Consider the following 21,961-nt stretch of genomic DNA (forward strand, 5'->3'; position numbering starts at 1 on the left):
TATTTATTCAGGGTAGTGTTTTTTCAGTTCAGTTCAATAACTGTGGAAAGATCCTTTAATTATATTCTCAGGAAAAAAAGGTACAAAAGCTGTCACTTTGCAGGTACCTTTTCAAAAGGTACACTTTTGTACCTTTTATGTACTAATATGTACACTTCAGGTACTTATATGTATCTTTAAGGTTCCAATATGGACTCTTTAGGTACAAAAGTGAACCTTTTGAAAAGGTGCCGCCACAGTGACAGCTTTTGTACCTTTTTTCTGAGAGTGTATGAAACAGGTTCCGTTCAGCCATAAATAGCTCCGAATGTTTTATGGATACTGTGAATTCGAACATACACTCTTTTCACACACGGTTTTTCACCTGTTATATAGGGAAGTATGCATATTCAGATGCAGCCACTGTCTTTATGAATAAGTAATTGAATCAGTCATTCAGATGATTCTTTTAAAACACTGACTGATTCATGAATGAAATACTATCTCTCTGTGTTGCTTGGAAACACATAACGGTTAATTCTGCTGTGGATTTGTTTGGTTTTTGTTGGCAGAAATATTTTTTCTTCTTTTTGTTTATCTAAAATTCCTGACCTATTTTCAGTTGTAAAAATCCACCAAATCAAGACTTCTACTTCTGCCATTTGCTGAAGTCATCATGATGCAAAATATTCCATAGTATAGTTCTCCATGAGAATATTCCATAATAGTTTTTTTTTTTTTCATTTAGTTACAAAGTTACAATTACGTCTTAAATGTTTAAAAATAATTCTGAATATTATTATCAAATATTTACTTATTCTTTGTTTGCAGGTAACATCCATGACGTATAATCTCCTCTTGACATTCTCAGTGATTTCTTTTCTTGTCAAGAATGGGGGATGGAAAACATACATGTAACACCCACACTATCCCCCTCACCATGCACCAGCACAGAGCTAAACGTCATCTGACATGTCTGTCTACTCAGGGGCCACAAACCAGATGGCCATTTGAAGATGTGGACCAGAGACAGTGAACAGATATCACTAGAGATGGTATCACATCACCTGTATGCTGCTGGTCCTGCTGCCTGAGGTGAAGGACTGAGTAATGCTGTTATTACACGGGTGGAGATGACCGGGGCTGAATGACAGGACCGCTTAATGACCTACAGTTCTGCTGCTGATGACACAACACACTCCCTCAGTTAGTCAATGAACAGTGCTGGAGTAATGAGGCAGAGGGAGTTGAGGAGTTATTGGAGGTGAGAGGTAATGGCTTGGGAGGGGTAGACATGGCCAATGTATTGGAATACACACACATACTGATGGAAATGGAAAAATATTTGGCTCTGAAAAAGTGTGGCCATATCTGTTCATGGAAAAAATCTTATATTGAGTGCATCTGGTTGTGGACACATTCATTTGTGTTTTGATGGTTTCCTGTTTTTCTCTCTTTTCTTTCCACAGCTGCTGATTTTCCAATATTATTATATGCATTAGTTTCGCACATTTCTTTCCATGTTCTTACTGTAAGTTAGTTTGATTTTTACCTGTGGTGCATGCTGAGCTGGCTAGTGCCTGCCAAAGCTATCTTGGACAGCTTTTGGTCACAACATACTGTCTGCTTTATAAAATTATAGAATATTCTAGGTTCAATTAAAATTCACTTAAATTCATTGTTCTAAACAAAAACTGGTATATGTTTATTTAACTGTAAAACTGTTCTTGTCATTTCTGGTAACTTTAGGATTTTATGCATTGTGTGTCATGGCAACAAAAAATTTAATAAATAAAAATTGGATATAAACTATACACAATAAAAAGGCCAATAAGTCATTTTTCACACTAAAAAAAAAAATGCAACATGCATGTATACACCTTGAGGCGTCCATTGTAAATACATCACTGTTCATTTTTTTTTTTTTTAAGAAAAAAAAAAGGAAAAATTGAAATGAATTTTTGGTGTAAAAACTATTTATTTGTTCTAGTCTACATTATGCCACCAGTGCTGTGAACTGAAACTTAACTTGTATGGAACCCAGATTCTTGGAGCTCTATTTTGGAAGATCAATATGCATTTATTCCTGTTTATTCTCATTTATATTTTTTAACTCTGTGAATTGGTGTCCTCCTCATTAACATGTACACATTAATGAGGGTTTGTGTGGCTGTGACTGTCCAGACAAACATTAATCCACTTGTGATACTGTTTGTCCAGAGCTGTGCCTGTTTATGTTGTCCTGCAAGGTCATCTTTCAGTCTAGGACTGATAGGGACTAGCAGATAAACACACATACACATATTTAAAGAGCTTGCTAAGCGATTTCCATCTAATTAATGACCAAGCAATTAATTTATAGTCTGATTTTATGTAACAAACTCTGCTTTCAATCTAGCCTGTGTATTGATAGCAATAGATATACTTACATATGTTTTTATGTTTTGAAATTGAACTCCTTTCACACACATAACAATTCTTCCACTTCCCCCCATTAAGATATTACATTGTGGATGTGACCCTTTAAAAATATCCCAATCAGAGGTCTCTGTAGGGGTCTCTGTGTAAACCCCATTCCTTCTTTCTTTATGCCCAGGGGACAGTGAGACCTCACTTAAAGGGTTCAGGCCCCACACTGTGTGTTACTTGCTCAGCTCAGGGTAAGAATAATAATGTCCTCCACCAGATATGTTCCATGACAATCCCTTTAAGGTCTTTTCAACATGCCATAGCTGATTGGTCTTTCTATAAATTACCTTTTTATAAACGACTTTAGAATCTGATCAGAGATCAGTTGTTGCATGTTGTAGTCTGTGATGATAAAGGCATGGGAAGGGGATATGGGAACAGTTATTAAAAGAACACAGCACATTCAGGCCTCCAGGAATTCACCTATGCCTGCTTCTTTCTTTTTGTTTGGTCCATAAAAGAGTTTTCTGGAGTTCAGTAAGGTTGAGTGGAACTCACCTTCAGAGTTTAAGGATCATAATATAGGCAGAGTAATTAATTATAGATTGGTTATTTACACAAATGGCAAAAATAAAATAAAAAATAAATAAATAAAAAATAAATATATAACAATGGCTATATATATAGATATATATAATATATATATAGCCATTGTTTCCTGGAGGACTGGAAGTTAGTGTACATTAGGGTTCATTCATTTTCAACCCTTTTCAATCTTTTGAGCATTTTGTTATTATTATTATTATTATTATTATTATTATTATTATATTATTATTATCATCAACATAATCCAGATTTATATAATTTATCTAACTGGATTGCTATTTTTTTTTTAATGTTTGCCACAATGAATAAAATTTTAATTAAATAATTAAAGATGTCTCTAAAATAATTAAAAACAATACTAACAGGATGGAAAGTAAACACAGAAAAGAAATCTAAATAATCGGTTAATTAAGCAATATTCACCAAAAAATAAATAAATAAATAAATAAGAAAGAAAGAAAGAAAAAGATTAGCCTATGTAAAACAGGATTCTCACCTGTCCAGAGGAGGGCGACCGGGGGCGTGTAAATGATTAGCCTGCAAACATGACACTTGCACATAATGAATGACCGTTTAAACAGCAGCAATCGAGTCTGATTTGAGCAATCAAGAATTAGGTGAGGAACCTGGATGTTGCTTTATCTGTTCAGTCCGCAACTTGTTCCTCCGTCACCTTTGACCGATCGCCGCCTCTCAGATTCGCTAGCCTTTGTCCTGCTGCCCCGTGAAGTCCAGAGAGTGCTGAAGCCCTTAGATGTCGTTGTTCTTGCGTGGATTACAGAGAGGCAGATAGACAGCGGGTTGTGGCCTGTGCAAATCCGCCCTTCCCACAGGGGCGCCCCCAGGATGATTTGCAGTGGCTACTATTAATTTAAATCTATTTTAAATCTATTAATTTTAGATCTATATAATTTATATATAATTTAATATAGTTACTATCACACGAAGAGTGACATTTTTCTCCAGAAGTCTGCATAATTACAAATGTGACATTGATTTTATACAACAGTTCAATAAACAAGAAGTTAATATCAAGAGTTTTTACGTTTTAGACAACATATTCACTTTTTTGCGCTCTATTTCTAAAAACAAAAATCATTCCAAACACAGCCACTGTTTTGCGTCTCTCAGCAACATGATAGTGTTTCGTTCCTGAATGAATCAACCGTTAAATGATTCGGTTCAATCGCAAAGTACAGTTTTGCATCTCTGAGCTCGCTGGCCACCACTGGCTGTTTTAATTTCCACATTTAAGGTACCATTTCATTTTTTAAACAATTTCAAACATCAGTTTTCAATGTTTTATGTTTAAAATATCAAAACATTATTTATTAATCTGTAACTCTCCAGGTTAAAGTATTCCAATGTCCCTAGAGCTCCATTAAACAGTGTGTAAAAACATCTAAATGGCACTTCAGATGCAGTTTCTGTTTTCTCTACATTGCAAAGATCAATTTTGTTGATACTGATTGCATTTGCTTGGTAACAGCCCAAATGCAAGTGCAAGATGGTGCACACTTTTAGAAAAAAAATGGCGTAAAGGTTAAAAAAATTATTTTTAAAAAAGCCTCAGCTGTCAGCACACTTAGAAATAAGATATCAGCACAATAACACACACAGCAAAATATTGTCTAATTTTCGTTATCGATAAAATCCCAGAAATCACAGAGATATCATTTTTTTTTGTCAATATTGCAAACCCTTTATTTATTTATTTATTTTTTGATGTGGCACCCCAAGATTTACTGTGGCCTCATCTGGCCACCCCTATTAAAGTTTTCTGGGGGCGCCACTGCCTTCCCATTGCTTTTGTCGGGAATAAGAGTGGATTTATCAAAGGACTCCCTCTTATATGCCTTCTCATTCTTTATGCACGTTGCAGTCAGGACTTAATCATAAATAATGGAAATAGGCTATATATGAAAGCTCCTAATGCCATATCACAAACTGGGACAGGTTTTTATATTTTATTAATTTAATTAATTTGAATAAATTAGAATAAATAACCTGTTATATTTCATAAGAAATGTGGGAAACTGATGATGTAGGCCTATTACTGAATAAGTTTTGGCAATATTTATCGGAAGACGAGAATCGTTTCTTCAGAAAGGATTCTATTTTACCAGTGAAATCTGATTACCAAACAAGATTTTCTTTTAAGTGAATGAATGGTATTTTGAATGAGCTATGCACTTTTTTTTTATTTGTTTAATATTGCTATACAATAGGCTATATAGGCTAGTTAGGAACACTTGTTTAATTACATGCATGTGTTAATGGCATGTATTTCTGATTTGTTGTAGCCTAGTTGTTAAATCTGAAATTATCATCATTTGACAACAGACTGCTGAGGGCAGTAGGCCTGGCTATATGCATTAATTATTTTTCGAAAGTAGCCTACCTCTGCCTCAAAGTAGTGACATAATCACCGCTGTAACTTGAATAATCAAATGGAATTAGATTTGGAACCAGAAAAACGTGAAATTCCTTACGATTCTTTTGAACTCCAGAGGCTTTACCTGTTACTGTGACGTAGACCACGGGGCGGGACACGCGGGAGTTGACTGTAGCCTCTGTTGCCTAGATATTATTGAGCGGCTGGAAAGAGAATTCACGCTTTTGGTTTTCTTTCTTAGGTTTAAATATTTTGGCTTTCTGTTGTGTTTGTTTTTGAAATCTCACACTGGACATATTCAGATATCATTTACTCGGACAGGAATATTGGATGCATGGCCATACGGGAAAACTGAATTTGTGTTCAGCATGGGCTGGAGGATTTGAACTCCATACTACAAGGGCTTTCTTCTTCAAGCTGTCCTGACAGCGAATGCAGCCTATTACACATTGGATTCAACTTCGAGAAAAGTTTTAACATTTTCTCGGAAGCAATCAAATTTAGTTTCTACCTATATTGTGGGATGCGCGAATTGTGCTGGAGAATATTCGAGACTCAAAGAAAGACACCGTCGCTGACGTTTTGAATTTCTGTTCTGTTGTCAAATACAAGAATATGCTGACTTTAAATTAATTTAGCAAAAAATAAGCATCTATATTTCATATCTTAACTATTTAATCCCCTTGAAATCTGCGAAGCCAAATCAAAAAATTTTGGGTATAATGACCTGGAGCTGAAACTGGATATAAAGGACTGTCTTTTGAACGTGTAGAAGAGCGGTTCGGGTTGTCGGAATATGAAGTCAGTTACCACGGTCTGTTTGTTGTAAGTGTGTTGCTGTGTTCAACGATCTGTCCTGGAGTGCGAACTGTCAGCAGCTATGGAGGTGAGTTCGGATCATTAGCTGATGAAAAATAATAATAGAATGTCATCATTAGAATGACAGGTTTCAGTGAAATGTTCGAAACACAGAGTAGCATTACTCAAATCAAATCTGGTGTAAAAAGTCAAATAAGCACAAAAGTGTTTTTATTTATTTATTTATTTATTTTACACTTTTGGTGTGTGAACTTTGAAACAAACGAAAAGTGTCATCTTTATAGAAACATCTTTAGTGTTTTCTATGTAGGCTACTTTTCCTTCGAAGAGTCATACAGAGTATGATTCACGTATAATAGATAGATAGCTAGATAGAAAGAGATAGATAGATAAGATTAGATAGATAGATAGATAGATAGATACCTTGTGCAGCCAGACAATAATAACAATATACAGTATGCAGAAGTATCACATGTATGCTATATGAGATGAGGCAGCCTACATCATAAGATAGAAAACGTAATTTACTCAATGATCACATTATATAGCCTAACAGCAAATATTACATATACGATATGTAATATGTTAATACAATGTTGAAAATGCCTAATTTCAAATGAGAAATACATTTGTATAGAGTTTGAATGTGTGTGTGAGACAACATTCCTGGTGCAGTCTTGTTTCCTCCAACTTTGTTTTTCACATTTGAAATGTGAATGATGTGTTTACATCCCTGTTTACCTTATTTCGCTGAGACTTTTCTCAGCAGTGTAGTTCGCTCCTCGTGCATGTAAGTCAGACATGTATATGTTGACCACCATGAAACAGCAGTTGACAGTTTGGGGCAGACTGGATAATGCATACTAGACAGTGAAATTAATGTGAAAAAATTCACTCCGAAGGACAGAAGAAGATTTATTTTAAAAAGACCACAGCACCTTGATCATCCTCCTCACCTGTGTACTGTTTAAACAGACACTGTAGTGCACTAACTGGCACATTTTAATGACACTAAACTCTCAGCCAACACAGTATTGCATTAAGCATATTCTTTCCAAAGTTATTTCTGCCAGTTTAATGCCATATAAGTGTTCAGGTCAGTTGTGCTGTTGTACTGAATATTCACACATCACTGGTCAATAATGCCGTGAAAGCAGGAAAACCTGAATTATGTTATACTAAATATCAGAAACATCTTTTTGTCACAATGGCAATGAAATTACAGCACTGTTGTATATGAAATGTATTATACAGTGGGACCTGCACTGAAAATATTTTTATCTGAGCAGACTGCAGTCTTTATTTTTTTGGCTACTGTAGAGAGAGATTGATATGGGGAGGCCCGTGATCTGATCATAATACTTCCGTAGCTTTATTTCTGTAATTTTCAAAATGTGTTTATACAGTACTCCAGTGCAGCCGTGTCCAATGTGTGTCTGGCTTCACTGCCTGAGTGTGTGAAGAAAAATCCTTGGCTCATTGGGTACTCTTTAAGTAGGAAAAGTTGTTTTCTAAGACTGCTCACCTGAAATGATTAGAGCTGAAAAACAGTGGTCACCATTTCACACCATTAATGTTGCATTTGTGAGCGCCTGACTAAATCAAAATCTCCTGTGTTTTGGAAACAAGCTTTAGACAGTGATGGACACAATTTGTAGAATTCAGGATTTTCCATTTTAACATTCAGGGCTGGTGGTTAGGTGGAGTGGAATAAGCATATATTCATGTTGGCTTCATGTCTCATAGAGTCTCAAAACAAACATAACATCAGAACAAAGTAGTTGAAAATATAAAATCGAATGCAATAGGAAACATGGAGAGAGCAGCAGAAATAAATAAAAGAAATGTAAAAAGTAGACAGGTTTTAAAGGGATACTCCATCCTCAAAATGAAAATTTGTCATTAATCACTTACCCCCATGTCGTTCCAAACCCGTAAAAGTTTTGTTTGTCTTCTGAACGGAATTTAAGATCTTTTGGATGAAATAGCACCATGATCATTGCACCATTTTGGAGAACATCCGCTGAACGCAAGCGGCGTATGCTCTTCTGTGTCAGCCACACTGCACGGATACACTGTTTTTGTTCAAATCAAAGCGTAAATACACACAGGAAAACTATTCTTGTGTTGCGGTCTGGACACCAGAATAGCATACGCAGTTTGGCATTCAGTGGCAATTTTTCTCCAAAATGGCACTACGGTGCATGCAGAGAGACAATGGCAGACACATTGTTAATAATAGTCGTTATTCTTGTTTCCTTCTTCGCAAAAGTACAAAAAAGTATTCTCATCACTTCATAAAATTCAGATTGAACCACTGATGGCAGATGGACTATTCTGCCATTGTCTTTCATACTTTTCTGGACCTTGACAGTGCAATTTACTTTGCAGTCAATGGGACAGTCACAAGCCTCCTGTTTTTTCATCGCAAATATCTTAACCATTGTGTTCCGAAGAAAACAAAGCTTTTACCGTTTGGAACGACATGGGGGTAAGTGATTAATGACAAATTGTCATTTTGGGGTGGAGTAGCCCTTTAATAAGGTGAATCTTTGTGCCTTGGTTTCGGATATTTCACTTCCACCTACACATGGTCATAGACTTTTGCATTCTTCTCACAGCTCACTCCTACAGTGTTATACTGGTCTCCTGTGCATCAGCACGAAAACCTCATAGACGTTTTGTGCATGTCCTAACAAAGAGGCACTAGGCTTTCTGTGTGTTAAATGCTCATAGCTAACAAAAGTGAGGACGTAAGCATACGAGAGAGCTGTATTCAATTTTCATGGCATAACAATTAAGTTTTGTGCTGAGAGATTTGTAATAGGAGGTAGGCATAGTCGCAGTTTTTGTGGTGGCTGCCATGGCATTTTACCAAATTCTGAATGTATAACCTTTGGTGCTATATATCCTGGAGTCCTGCAATAAAACAACACGCAAATATTTTATCTGTACCAACAAGCGTGCACAGTTTATCTGATCCACTTGGTTGTGACTCATGAACAAATCTAATTTTGGATGTTAATGTTTTTACGCTAAGTTGAGAAGGGTTGCGTTCGTGGGGAATTCGGCTCAGTGATTTCGATTTGAAAAACAAAAGTGCGTGGTGAAAGAAACACGTGTAAAGGGTGGGGAAGTGTTTGATTTAAGTATCGTGAGGTGTGAAAACTAGGGGTTGGTTCACGGCAAAACTATATATGAGGGATGCTGAGAACTAGAAGGGTAAGCAGACCTAACAGGACACAAGGGTCTAACTGAAGGTCCTTTCCAGCATCTGAAAGGAAAAGACCACAGAGGTGGCAGACGGAGGCCTGGGGGTCCAAATGCGGCCAAAGGTCAGACGGCTTTTGTGAATAGGTTGTCTCAGTGACTGGTTTAGAGGGAGCTGTGTTGTTTGCGGGAGGGGCGGATCTTTCCTCTGTTCGGACGCTGGGGTACTGCTTGAGGAAATCCAGGGGAGCAATTGTCCAGATTGATCACTATTTGAAGGGGGTTTGAGGAGACTTTAGCGAGAGTACACCCTCATGGACAAGACAAAGCATTCGTGAAATAGTTTACCTGTTGCGGTGGGAGACAGCAGCGCGGGGCACGTGAGTGCCTGCGTCAGCTTCATCAACAAAGGGGCCTTTGCAAACTACGCCAGGTACAGCTGATGCCAGCGGCAAACGGCCGAAAATCCAGGTAACTGAACACCTAGGGGGGCGGGGCCTGTGGGGCGAGATGTGACGAAGGCAGTTCAGATGCAAAGGGAGTTGGGGGCACATGGGATGTACACAAATCCGAACATGCGTCAAACAAGCTGTTGGGAGGCTTGGGTTGTAAATAAATGACAGTGTGGAGATGATGAGGAACCTGGGGAAGAGCCCCATAGAGGACAAATATGATTACGACATGTCATGACCCCTGACAAGAAATAGATTGGGGGTTTAGAACATGGAAGCCACCACTTATGGACATAAAAGGAACCACTCGCATATGTCGTGACGAAGGGAGTACAATGGGAGGAATCAGTACCTGTTAAGGCCAGAAGACAAACAGCAACAAAGTCGGTAAGGAGGTACAGAAGAAAGAAAAGGACTGGACATGACAGGACATTTATAAGTATGAGCAGTTAGCAGAGTGGGACTTGTGTAGCGTTGTGGGTGAGACTACAAGAGAGGGGACGCAGAAATGACACAGCCAGACAGATAGGCGGCAACAGCCCTACGACACACCACCATAAGGGTGCTGTGCGCAGCGCCAAGTCCAGCAGGGGAGCAAGCAGAAACAAAGCAGATTACTTTCGGGTAAGAAAGGCATGTGTGGGGGGGGGACAGGAGGAGCGTAGGGAGCCATATTGGTCCGGATAATAGGTAAGAAGTACAAAAAGAAGCAGAGAGGGGCTGGCACCCACCGCGGCCGCGGGGGCACACAGACCCGGGAAGCGACTCCCATAGAGTACAATGACTGGGACAGTAAGGGGCAAGCGGGGACAGCACCGGCCAGAGTGGGCTCCCACAAAAACCGGGTAGAAGGGGGGTAGCGGAACACAGAAGAGGGGCCAAGTAGACAGAGAGGAGGAAAAGATAAAATCCTGTGGGGGGCCGAGAACAACAAGGGTGGGGGGGCTAGGAACGCAATTAAGAAGAACAGTCCTGTCGGAGGGGGGGGCAAAATAAACAGTTCAGCGCGGCGGGGAAGCATAGTGGAACAGGCAAGAGGGTGGGCGACGGCGGTTGTATGATACCACAGCACAGGTGAGTGGCCTTATATATTTAGAGGGCCGGATAAGAAAGGTGGCTTGCGAAAAGTGGTCCAGAGGTGGATAACTGAGGTGCAACAGCCCACGGCAAGTGGCAAAAAGGCAAGCTAAGGCGGGGTAACTACGGTGGTGATAAGTAGCAGACCTGTCGGGGGAGTATGCCACACCGGGAGAATGTAAGTCTCGTTGCTGTGGGGGAACTGTGGCATACAATGGGGGGAGGGGACATGCTGACAGCGAGGGGGAGGAGGGGTGGACCGTCCCTATCTGTGGGCAACCCTTGCGAGAAGAGCTGAGTAAAGACTTCTGCTGGCACTCATCATTACAACTCACACGGCAGGGGGTAGGAACACCTCTCGTGTTCATACTGTGTCATGCGCTTATTTAATGAGGTCTATCTGTTTTTCATCAGCCTGGAATCTGTGGTTAAAAAGGTTTGTAGTTTCGTGTGTTGCAGTCTGGTTATAGTAGTTACAGACAATAACTAGCATTTATTATAGGGTAATTGGTGCTCATGTATGAATTTCTGGTGTTCTCATAACATAAAAGAAGGATGATTTTGAAGACTTTCGTAACACCAGAACGTTCTGGTCCTGTTGACTCCAATAGGTTTTTTTTTTTTTTCATACTATGGAAGTCATGGGGGCACAGAAACTGTTTGGTTACCAGTATTGTTCCAAACAAATATATACTTTTGCATTCAACAGCAGAAACGTCATACAGGTTTAGAACAATAACAACATAATTTTTGGATGAACTATTCCTCCAAAGCAGTCTAATATAGCTGCTGTTGCAATTTGTGTCAATAATGTAAATTAAACATTAGAAAGAAAATCACTCGCTGTCCTTGACAGAATGGCTTTTGTAAAATAATGTATTGAATTTATACAGTGAAGACTATTCAGTCTATTTGTAGACTATTTATTTTATACAATATAAGATTTGTTATTCACTGCTTTAAGGAGTGTTTTGTAGATCAGTTTCTGTGTTCATTGTAATCATCATGGTTTACTTGTCTTCACTAAGTTTGCTTTTAGGTAGGCTAGTATTTTTATTATTTTTTAATTTTTACATTTTTTTGAGATATGGAAATTGGTAAAAGGAATTATGAAATTGCAATGCATAAAAATTTTGGATCAGATTAAAAATACTATTTTAAGCTATATCTTCTATATATATATATATATATATATATATATATATATATATATTATATATATATATATATAATATATATATATCATACATATGGATGGGATCCCTGCAGTAAGTCATAGCCCCAGGGCCCAGTGAGTTCTTAATGCGGCCCTGGATGGCACATGATGACAGCTCAAGGAATATGTGTGTATTGATTTGTTCTTAGATATTATTGCGTTAGTTCTGAATGTCAACCTTTGCTTTTAATTCAATTCAATGCACTCTTCTACATACCATTATTTTTTTTTTAACTCCATTCATTCTTTAGTCATGCACTACTACTTCATTAGGTAAAGTGTTTTTTTTTTTCCAAAGTCATCAGATTCTTTGCTATCTTCACTCTCTCCCTGCTTCTACTATAGACAGCACCAATCATATCAATTCATGCACCGTGGTTGGTGAGAAGAAGTGTGCTATCACTAGGTCTTGTAAACAGTGTCTATGGTAAAGGTATATTATGCCAGTGCTTCCTGCACTGTTTTTTAGTGGTGCTGGCGGCGGATCTACATTCTTACCACAATCATATCTTACCCACTTTCACAGTCTGAATTGAATGTGATGAGAATAAAAAAATTTAAAAATGGCAAGAAATATCATGTTTTTTCTGTTTTAAGAACTAAGTCTTGCGCAGTGAACTTCATGAACATATACAATACCATACATGTATACATAATAAAACAATTTCTTTAACAAACAGGTATTTCCGTATTGTTTATGATTACTGAGCCATGTTTGAAGCTGTTGTAAAATGCCATAAACACACACCTTAACTTCATTACATCTGTTTAGAGTGGTCCAGGTACTTATTTGCCTATGGTTTCGGTGAGCTTTTCCTATGGGATTTTATAATGAGGTTTTTCAATTTATGAGCATAATGAAGCTCTGTGGTAATCATGAATTGATGATTCTTTGGTGTTTTGAAATGCAATATACTTTGAAGAGGGGTGAATTAGTCTTCCTGTTTAGGATGTTGCTTGGCAACCATTGTATTAAACATTGTTGAAGAACTACACCACTTAATGTAATGTAACCGATAATCAGATGATCTGACATTTTGCCTGGTGGATATTAAAAATACCATAGTCTTACACTCAAAGGTGGGACCACCTAGACTCACCCTGGTAACCATATCACAACACTTACAACAACTCAGAACCCCTTAGCACCCACAAAATAATGCTGCGATAAATATAACTTGCATTTTATTTTGAAATTGTACATTTCAGATAATTAAATTTAATTTTAAATTTCATCTCTCTCTCTCTCTCTCTCTCTCTCTCTCTCTCTCTCTCGCACTTGCTGTATCATTGGTTCTTCTCTCATTCTGCTTGTTTGAGGCGGTGTTTGCTTTTCTATACTCCAAGCATGACTGTGCCAGCAAGGAAACCCATTCAAACCCTTAATGGCAGGATGCAGCCTTGAGAAGGACAAAAGGACAACTGGAGTTCTCTCTCTACATACATGCACACACACACATACACACAAACATGACCCTTCCACGCTTCAATCAGAAAAGGCCTGACTAATGGAAATCACTGATTGTGCTGTAGAGTTGAAGGTGGAAGGATGTAAAACCCCATGTCTTGGGTAGGTCCATTGGAGGTGCTAATTAAAAAACAGGATGACTTCTGGAAATACTAAGGAAGGTTAGAAGTTGTCAGTTGGTTTTTTCCTTACTGGTCTCGATTTGCAGGTTGCCTGTTTATGCTGATCTAGGATCAGCCCTTCCCCAAACCCTGAGTCTGAGATGTGATCAGTGTGCAAAGAAAACCACTAAAGACCCCCCCGTCGTGGCCATATGGGGAGAGAAGTGGATTCTGGGAAGCTCAGACACAGCCTGAGCTTCATGTGCAGTAGAAATAGAGGAAAAAGATGCAGGGCTTGATTTTTTGCATATGTTTGGGATGGCTGCTGTGCAACAAACTAAAAAGGTTGTAAAAGTGTCTCTTCGAGGTGAGCAGAAACAAACCTTAGATAAAGAAATGATTTTGATGTATGTCTCTGTGGAGGAGAGAGATTCTTTCACAAATTGAAATGATTTGGAATGAAGCCGCTGTAGGGCAAGGAAAGAGTGTTGCAGAAAGCAGAGTGTGTATGTGTTTCCTGCTCCCTCTGTTTCTCCTCTTTCCTCCCTCTGGTGCTTGTGCTGGCTGCTCCTCTGGTTTTAGTAAAAAGCAACATGGTAGAAAATCATTATTGCCTTGCCTCCATTATGGTAATTCAAGAGTGAAGCGTAAAAAGGGTTTCCTCTTTAAGGTCGGGCGCGGTCGAGAGAGATGCATGAAATGAGAGGATGAAATCCTAAGCGCGCACACATCCTTTGATCTCATACTTTGGCTTTACTTCTCGAGGGAAAATATTAGCCAGGCTGAAAGCTTTGTGATGATGATGAGAGAGACTGGAGTAAAATAGCAGATAGAGAAAGTAATGGAGGGATGAGGCAGATAAGTGTAACGAGAGGAAACGAGGAGTGTCACCAGATGAGACCTTAAAGGGGTCATATGGCGTTGCTAAAAAATATAACATTATTCTGTGTAAAAAAAAACACATTATTTTCTGCATTCTGTTTTTACCTCTCTATGGTACCTTTCTGAAACTTGTGCGATTTTAACAAAAGCTCATCATTCCTGAAAGAAGCAAGGTGTGCTCTGATTGGACAGCCTATCCAGTGCATTGTGATTGGCCCGGAATACCTCAAGTATGTGATGGAAATATTACGCTGCTTACCAATACTGTGATCACCGTTTCCGGTCGCGATTAGAATAAAAATAATAAAACATATTATAAATGGGAGAGGCATTTAGTAATTATCCATTAGGGGAACATAATTACTGAATTTAATGACTTATACTGTCTACACTGTAAATAAAACTTAACCATGATTTAAAGTTTTGTCTCTCTTTTGAGAGAGACCAAACAAAAGTAGTTTGCTTACACAACGAAGCTTACAGTGTCTCCGCGACATGGCGGCAGCAGCAATAATCCTACCAGCGAGAGAATCAAAGTTAAGCCTTCTTTCTTTGCATGTACATTTTGGGCGTTATGCAAATCTTCCCACACATTGATGTAGACATGTAGGGCATGTTTAAATGAAACGTTTAGGAGGGCATGGACCAGTCTTAACTTTTTATAAAAGTCTCTTCAGGTTTGGGACTTTAGCTCAAGCACTCCAAACAGAAACAAGAAAGGAAAAAAAGGAAAAATGACATCGCATCATATGACCCCTTTAACCTGTCAAGAACTATGTTTCACCCCAAATTAAAAAATGATAGAATCAAGAAAAGAAATTATATTTTGCTATGAAAACACACAAAAATTATTGGCAGCTTATCAAGCCCATGACATTATTTTTGTATTGTTATTGTGATGTTTTGTTATAATTTAAGCATTTTTTTTTTTGTCAATTTTTTTTTTTTTTTTGTACCAATTCGCTTTACCATGATGCACCGTTCGAGGCATAAAACCATAGTATTCTGCGTTAATGCTTAGAATACTGTAATTTGAAAAGAAAATTTGAATTATTAAAACTATTTCTTTGTATTTATTTTTATTTCTACCTTTTGTTTTTTTTAGATTAATGTTTTTACTGAGTTCTACTGTCACAATCAAACCTTGTTTTGGGGTTCAGTTTTTTTTTTTAATTGATCCGAAGTAACAGTAAAGATTTTTACACTGGGAAAAGCTTTTGCCATCAAAGTAATAGAATTATATTTTTAGAATTCTATTACAAATCATAATAGTCAGATGAATTAATAATAGTTCACAGTATCCCAGATGACTGAGTTTAAATCAAATTTTAAATGCAACAAGTCTTTGGTGAGAGAATAAAAATCTTTTTCTTTTCAAAAAACATTTAAAAATTTACTACTACTTTTAACCCAAATCTTTTGAGGGTGGGGTAGCACTGAGGGTAATTTGATTTTATGTAGGTCACTATTGAATGCATTGGTGTCCTGGCTACAGGTTTTAGCGTTCTTACTGATTCATTGGAACCTTCAGCTTGTCTCTTTTTTTAACATTGAACTTGTGAATGACTCACCACCATAAGCCACCTGTTACACATTTTCTTCTCCTCCTGCCTTTTGTTTGACCCAAAATGCAGCATGTGCCTTTTACAAGCTAGAAAGAGTTGCTTTAGATTGCACCTACTTAGCTATGCCTATGAGAATGTGTCTTAGTTCCACAGCCTTTGTGCAACAAAACTATTTTTACGCATTGACCTAAAAGATATTATATGGCATGGGTATCAGGCTCTATAAAATATGTCTTTAATAATAGGACATCCTGAGACAAAAGATCAGATATTATAAGCTAGCCATTGCAAAAACTAAAGGGCACCAATTGTAGTGTGAAAGCACAAAAAAGAAGCTCTAATGGAATTGGTGAAAAATTTCTGCAGGTGATTTACTGACAATGCGCAAATGGAAAGACACCCCCACCAGATTTGTAGTTAGATAAATTTCCTTAATGACCAACACAGTCTACCAAGCGGTAGCACAAATTAGTGTTGTCTGCTAAGACGTTGCTTTTTTTGGAGTTGTGACATAACAGGTCTTGCAAATGCCAGTAATTTGACGAGCACAAACATTAGTAAATTTATTTTAATACCTCTTTTCTCCCATAAATTTTGGCATCTGAAAGGGAAACTCTTACAAATATGCACATTCAATAAGTCAAGCACAAAAAAAAAAAAAAAAAAAAAAAAAACCTGTGTCCAGGCCCTTTCAGCACTAATTCTTCACTGTGCGTTTTTAGTAAATCCCGATAGCACTATTTTAACACCAAAAGACGGTTTGCGCTGGCACAAGCTGTTAGTAAATCTGGCCCTAAGTCTTAATCATACATTGTTTCAGTTAGACCTCTTTTCTTCTTTGTAAAAAGAAACCAGTGGTTTACTTGACCTGTTTCTCTTGTCAACCTCCCTTTAATCTGAGACATTTAAGTTGAAGCTTAGTTGAACCAAATGGAGAATTATGCGTAGTGAGGCAAAAACTGGCATACGAGTAGGTAACTACAGGCAATTAATAAAACAGTGTTTTAATAAAGATGAATGTGAAATGATGTGTATTGCCTGAATAATAATCAGGATGTTACTATGTCAGCCATGCTGTCGATGCGATTGTTTCGAATGCTTTTTTTGTCTACAGCAGATTTATGATATGTGAATTGGGAACATACAAGTATTTTTTACATATTCTATTGTTTTCATCTATTATTAGTATCAGCGCACACAATATACTGTATTCAAAACTGTTTCCCTCTATCAAAGGCTATACACATTGTAAAAGATTTGAATATCAGGAGTCTCTAATGAGTTGAAACTGAAGTCTTAAAACGTTTGTTCTACTATTATTAAAGTTGGAGTGGAACTCTCCTCATGCTTAAATGACTCATCACAATTCTAGGCCATTACAACTGACACAAACGTAACGAACATTTCGTTTCAATAACACATTAAACCACATAAATAATGGAGTGTAACCCAGAATACACCATCTGCACATATAAGAGACAGAGGTCAAAATCGCACCAATTTATAATATATAGAGCTACAGATATTATTATGGATCAGCTTACAGATCAACTTAATTAAAGATAGTCTAGTGGGTGTCCTATAAGCATGTGTGGTTGTAGGACTATGAAAAAACTCAGTGTTGTTGTATAAACAGTGATGATGTCACTCTGAAGATTTTATCCAGCAAGGATAAGTCTGAAATAAACCAGGTTCAAATTTTGACTGTATCTTCTGTTATGACATTTAGTCAAAACATTTTTAAATTAGGGTGGTTGTATTTTAGCCACTAAAGTATATTTTTCATAGAGTTTTGACCATATATAGTGTTTGGGCTTGCAGCTGCCTCCCAAAGGACTGAATGCAGACAATTGTGTTTGTTTTACATGTGTACGGTTTCAAAGGCTGTAGATAATGGACACACGGCGGCTGTGTTTTACATCATTCTCTCTCTCTCTCATTAGTCTTGAGGGGCTCTCAGTATAAGGACGTAAAAGCTCATGTCAGGAGGTACCGGCAACCATGCCCGACGGGACAGTCAGATGAGATTTGTTTGGTGCTTGTTTGTTTGTTTGTTATAAAATATAGCCTGTAAAAATATGGCACAGTGTATGTTACTTCACAAAAAAATTATGTCTTATTTGTTTACATCTTGACCCACATTTTTGAGACAGGCGCAAACAAGCAACAATTTACACTAAAGTTTTTTGAAAAGAATGTTTCATATTGTAGAAGAACACTTAATGCCCTTGAAATAGGCGGGGACTTCAGTCGATATGAGACTATTGGAGTATACAGTATCTGATATATCAATTACTATTTAGTAACGTTTGGTAAGTTGAAAAGTCCTGGCTGTTTGGAGACAAACTGTGTATTGAACAAGGGGCGTGCGCATTCTATGTAACCAAAAATTCAAACACCCAGACATAATGCACATAACCAAATCTGATTTTGTTGCTGACCCGCTCTCAATATGACTGTCTATGAGCTTTTGGGAGATACAATATATTATATAAAAAATAAAAACATTGTTTCGCCCAAAAGTCCAGGCAATGTCAAAACAGGGCTCTAGACTAACTTTATGCACTGGTTGCACCAGGCACCAAAAGTTAGGTGTACCCAAAATTTTCGGTACCCGCACCACATGTTTTTTACCAAGTACGTTTACGTTTTTAAATCGATTTGTCCACATAGAGCAATATTGACTTTGTAGCCTAAAGATAAGCGAACCACATTCTGGTCAATGCATAATGTTCATTTGAAGCCACAATTCTACAAAAAAGTAACTTACTGAAAAAAAGTTTGGTGCTTTTAATTAAAGTGCTGTCACTGAGCTGAAATTTAAACTTAAAACATCTCAAGATAAAATGATATAAAAAATAAATTCTAAATTTAGTGTTTTAAGGGCTTCAAAAACAAAGCTCAAATTGCTCAATGTCTTGCTGGAGTATACTCCATGCAGTCACATGCCCCTCAGATGGCCAACTCCGGTAGTTTGGCCTTCTTGATCTTTGGCCTTGGCTAAACCAGCTGGCCACACTCTCTTCTCGCAGCAAAAATCTTCTAGACTCTGCCCCTCACACGATTTATTATCAGGATCTTCCACTCTGTCTGAATTGAAAGGAGGTCTGTGTGGTCTGATTTGAAACAGCTCTAAACAGTCCCGTAAAACAGCTATATACTACTGTTTCAGCTATTAAAAATAGTTCGGTTGTGTAATGTAATAGCAACGTTTTGTTATTTCGTTTTGTTTTTTTATTAAGTTAATTTAGAAAAATTGTTTCTAGGGAAGATATTTTTTGTTTGTTAAATATAAGTTTAGTTTTTTTTTTTTAAAGTAAGGACTAAGTGCGGCCAGCGGCAGGATGGACAGTGAGACCTATGTGTTGATCAATTTTAGACCTTCTCAAATTAATCACGACTCTCGCATAAAATAAAATCTATATAGATAATCTATTAACATATTCAACAGTCAAGGATTATAACAATTCTAACAATGTTTAATTTTTTTTTTAAACGTTTTAGACAAAGAATAAATGTGTGCGCTATATCCAACAGTTTGGTTTGTGTGCCGGAGACGCTTTCAGGGACATGGAGACGGCCAGCTCCGGTGCAGCTCACCCCAGCGTGTTAACATATGATTGTGTGCTCACAATATTATCAACAAAACGTTTGTTTTTTTGCGTTTCTGCCGGTCATCTTTAACAGGCGTACAAAAAGTAACCGACACTCAGTGAAAACACTGCCCTAAATGATAAATCAATCTTTAGGCAATGATGACGTATGGACATGATAAATATCTCTATAGAAAGCTTTTTAATGGGGCAATACTTTAAAAAAAAAAAAAAACAAACAAAAATTGAAAAAACCAAAAACTCCTTCATTATAAATCAATAAAACAGTATAAGGTAAAGATTGCACTTCTCTCAAAGGCGCGGTCTGAGGATGATGGCCGAGGGGGTCAGGCTCATCTGCTTGGTGATTCATAATGTGTTTTACTTTAATTTTAAAATTGGCAAATTAATCGGACGGTACCATTCTGACAACGGGCGCCATTGGGGACTAGAGTGTATGCGGTTGCGAATGTTCACAAAAAAGGAGTTCAAACATTTATTAATGTGAACTGCCTCTTTTGATTCTGAATAAATACACCATGGGAGATTTACTGGACACTGTTTTTCTTATTTTAAAATAACCTACTTGGAACTCTCGTAAAGGGCTTGCTGTCTATGTTAAAAAATATAACAACATACTCTAACAACTTATGTACTTGGAGTGAAAAAAATGTAACAAACTAGAAACAAGTCTCACCTGTACACCGGTGTTTTTTCCAAGGTAAATGCTATGACAAATTAATATTATAGCCCTAAAGAGGTTTTAGTCATCACGTCAGCCCTTATTTTGCACAACACAAACACACACACACACACGCACACACACACAATCACAAAAACTACCGGGCAATGGCATTGAAGGTCAAAATTAAAGGACATACTGTGAGAGGAGCTGAGGTCTCATAGAAAAAGGAGAGAACGGAGAGAGCAGGAAAAAAAAAAAAAAAGAGGGAGACGGTCAGCTGTTGGTCAGGTGGTGTAAGGCGTTTTATTTCAAACAAGGTTTGTGCTGTAAGATGTGGGCACATTGTTTTTGTCCAAGGACCAACTAACTGGGAAAAGTCAGTGCATGTGATGATAAAATGGAATCTCTAGCTTATTCTGATGTTGAATTGTGTGTGTGTGTTTCGGTACACTGATGAAAAGAAACATCTATTCATTCTCCACAGTGATAGAGGACACCACCCTGAGTTGAAGTGATCACCCTCGCTCAAGGGGTCATCCCGAGAGAGGGAATAAGAGCAAATAGAAAAAAGAACGACATGCTGGAAGAAAGAAAGAAAGAAGAAGGAAAGCAGATCACCACTTTCCACCCTAAACAGGCACACAACGATCACAGACACTTCATCATTTTAATCATCATTAATAATTCATGGCATGACATAAATGAAACACACATTACTGCTTTTTCTAACCTCATAAGCAAATATTTTGAACAGGGCTTTTAAATATGATTACTGACAGATTAACTGAAAAAAAGTTTGTTCCCTTGGATTAGCGTGTTGTGTGTGATAAAGGTTTAATGCGACCTCCGCAACAATGCCCACAGTGTGAGTGAGTGGTGCTACCCTGGTTTTAGTAGTGGAAGTGAGCCTTTAGCTTGACACTATCAAGTGTTGGTGATAATGTGCAAACAGGAATGCCACTCTTAAAGTGTAAAAAAATGACTGCTAAGGGACATACCACACACACACACCACACAACACCACACACACTAGTAGAGACTACAATTCCAGCTTCATATGTCTAGGTCACTCTACAGTTTAGTCCATCCCTAAATGGTGTCCATGTTGTGTTTTCGGTTCTGTGAGTTGATATAGTCCTGGGCTAAAATAATTAACTTGGGCTTCTCCCCTTGAAGTGTTTAAAGACGATAGCTAAAAAATGAACAAACATTCTGTTGTTAATTTATTCACCAATCATGTCATTAGAAACCCATATAAGACTATTGTTTATCTTCAATTAAGATATTTTAATGAAACTGTAGAGATTTCTGTCCACGCAACTAGAACGTGCTCACGACACGCACACAAAAAGGTAGATCCAAAATGCAGTCGTTTAATGGGGTAATCCAGAGAAAAGAAGAAATATTAAATCTAGCCCAGGCACCGGTTTCAAAAAATCAGGTAATCAGCCAGCGAGAAAAAACAAGAAGAAAAACATAAACAACATCCAAGAAACACGAAGAA

The sequence above is a fragment of the Cyprinus carpio genome, chromosome A7, assembly GCF_018340385.1.
Source record: "Cyprinus carpio isolate SPL01 chromosome A7, ASM1834038v1, whole genome shotgun sequence".
NCBI lineage: Eukaryota > Metazoa > Chordata > Actinopteri > Cypriniformes > Cyprinidae > Cyprinus > Cyprinus carpio.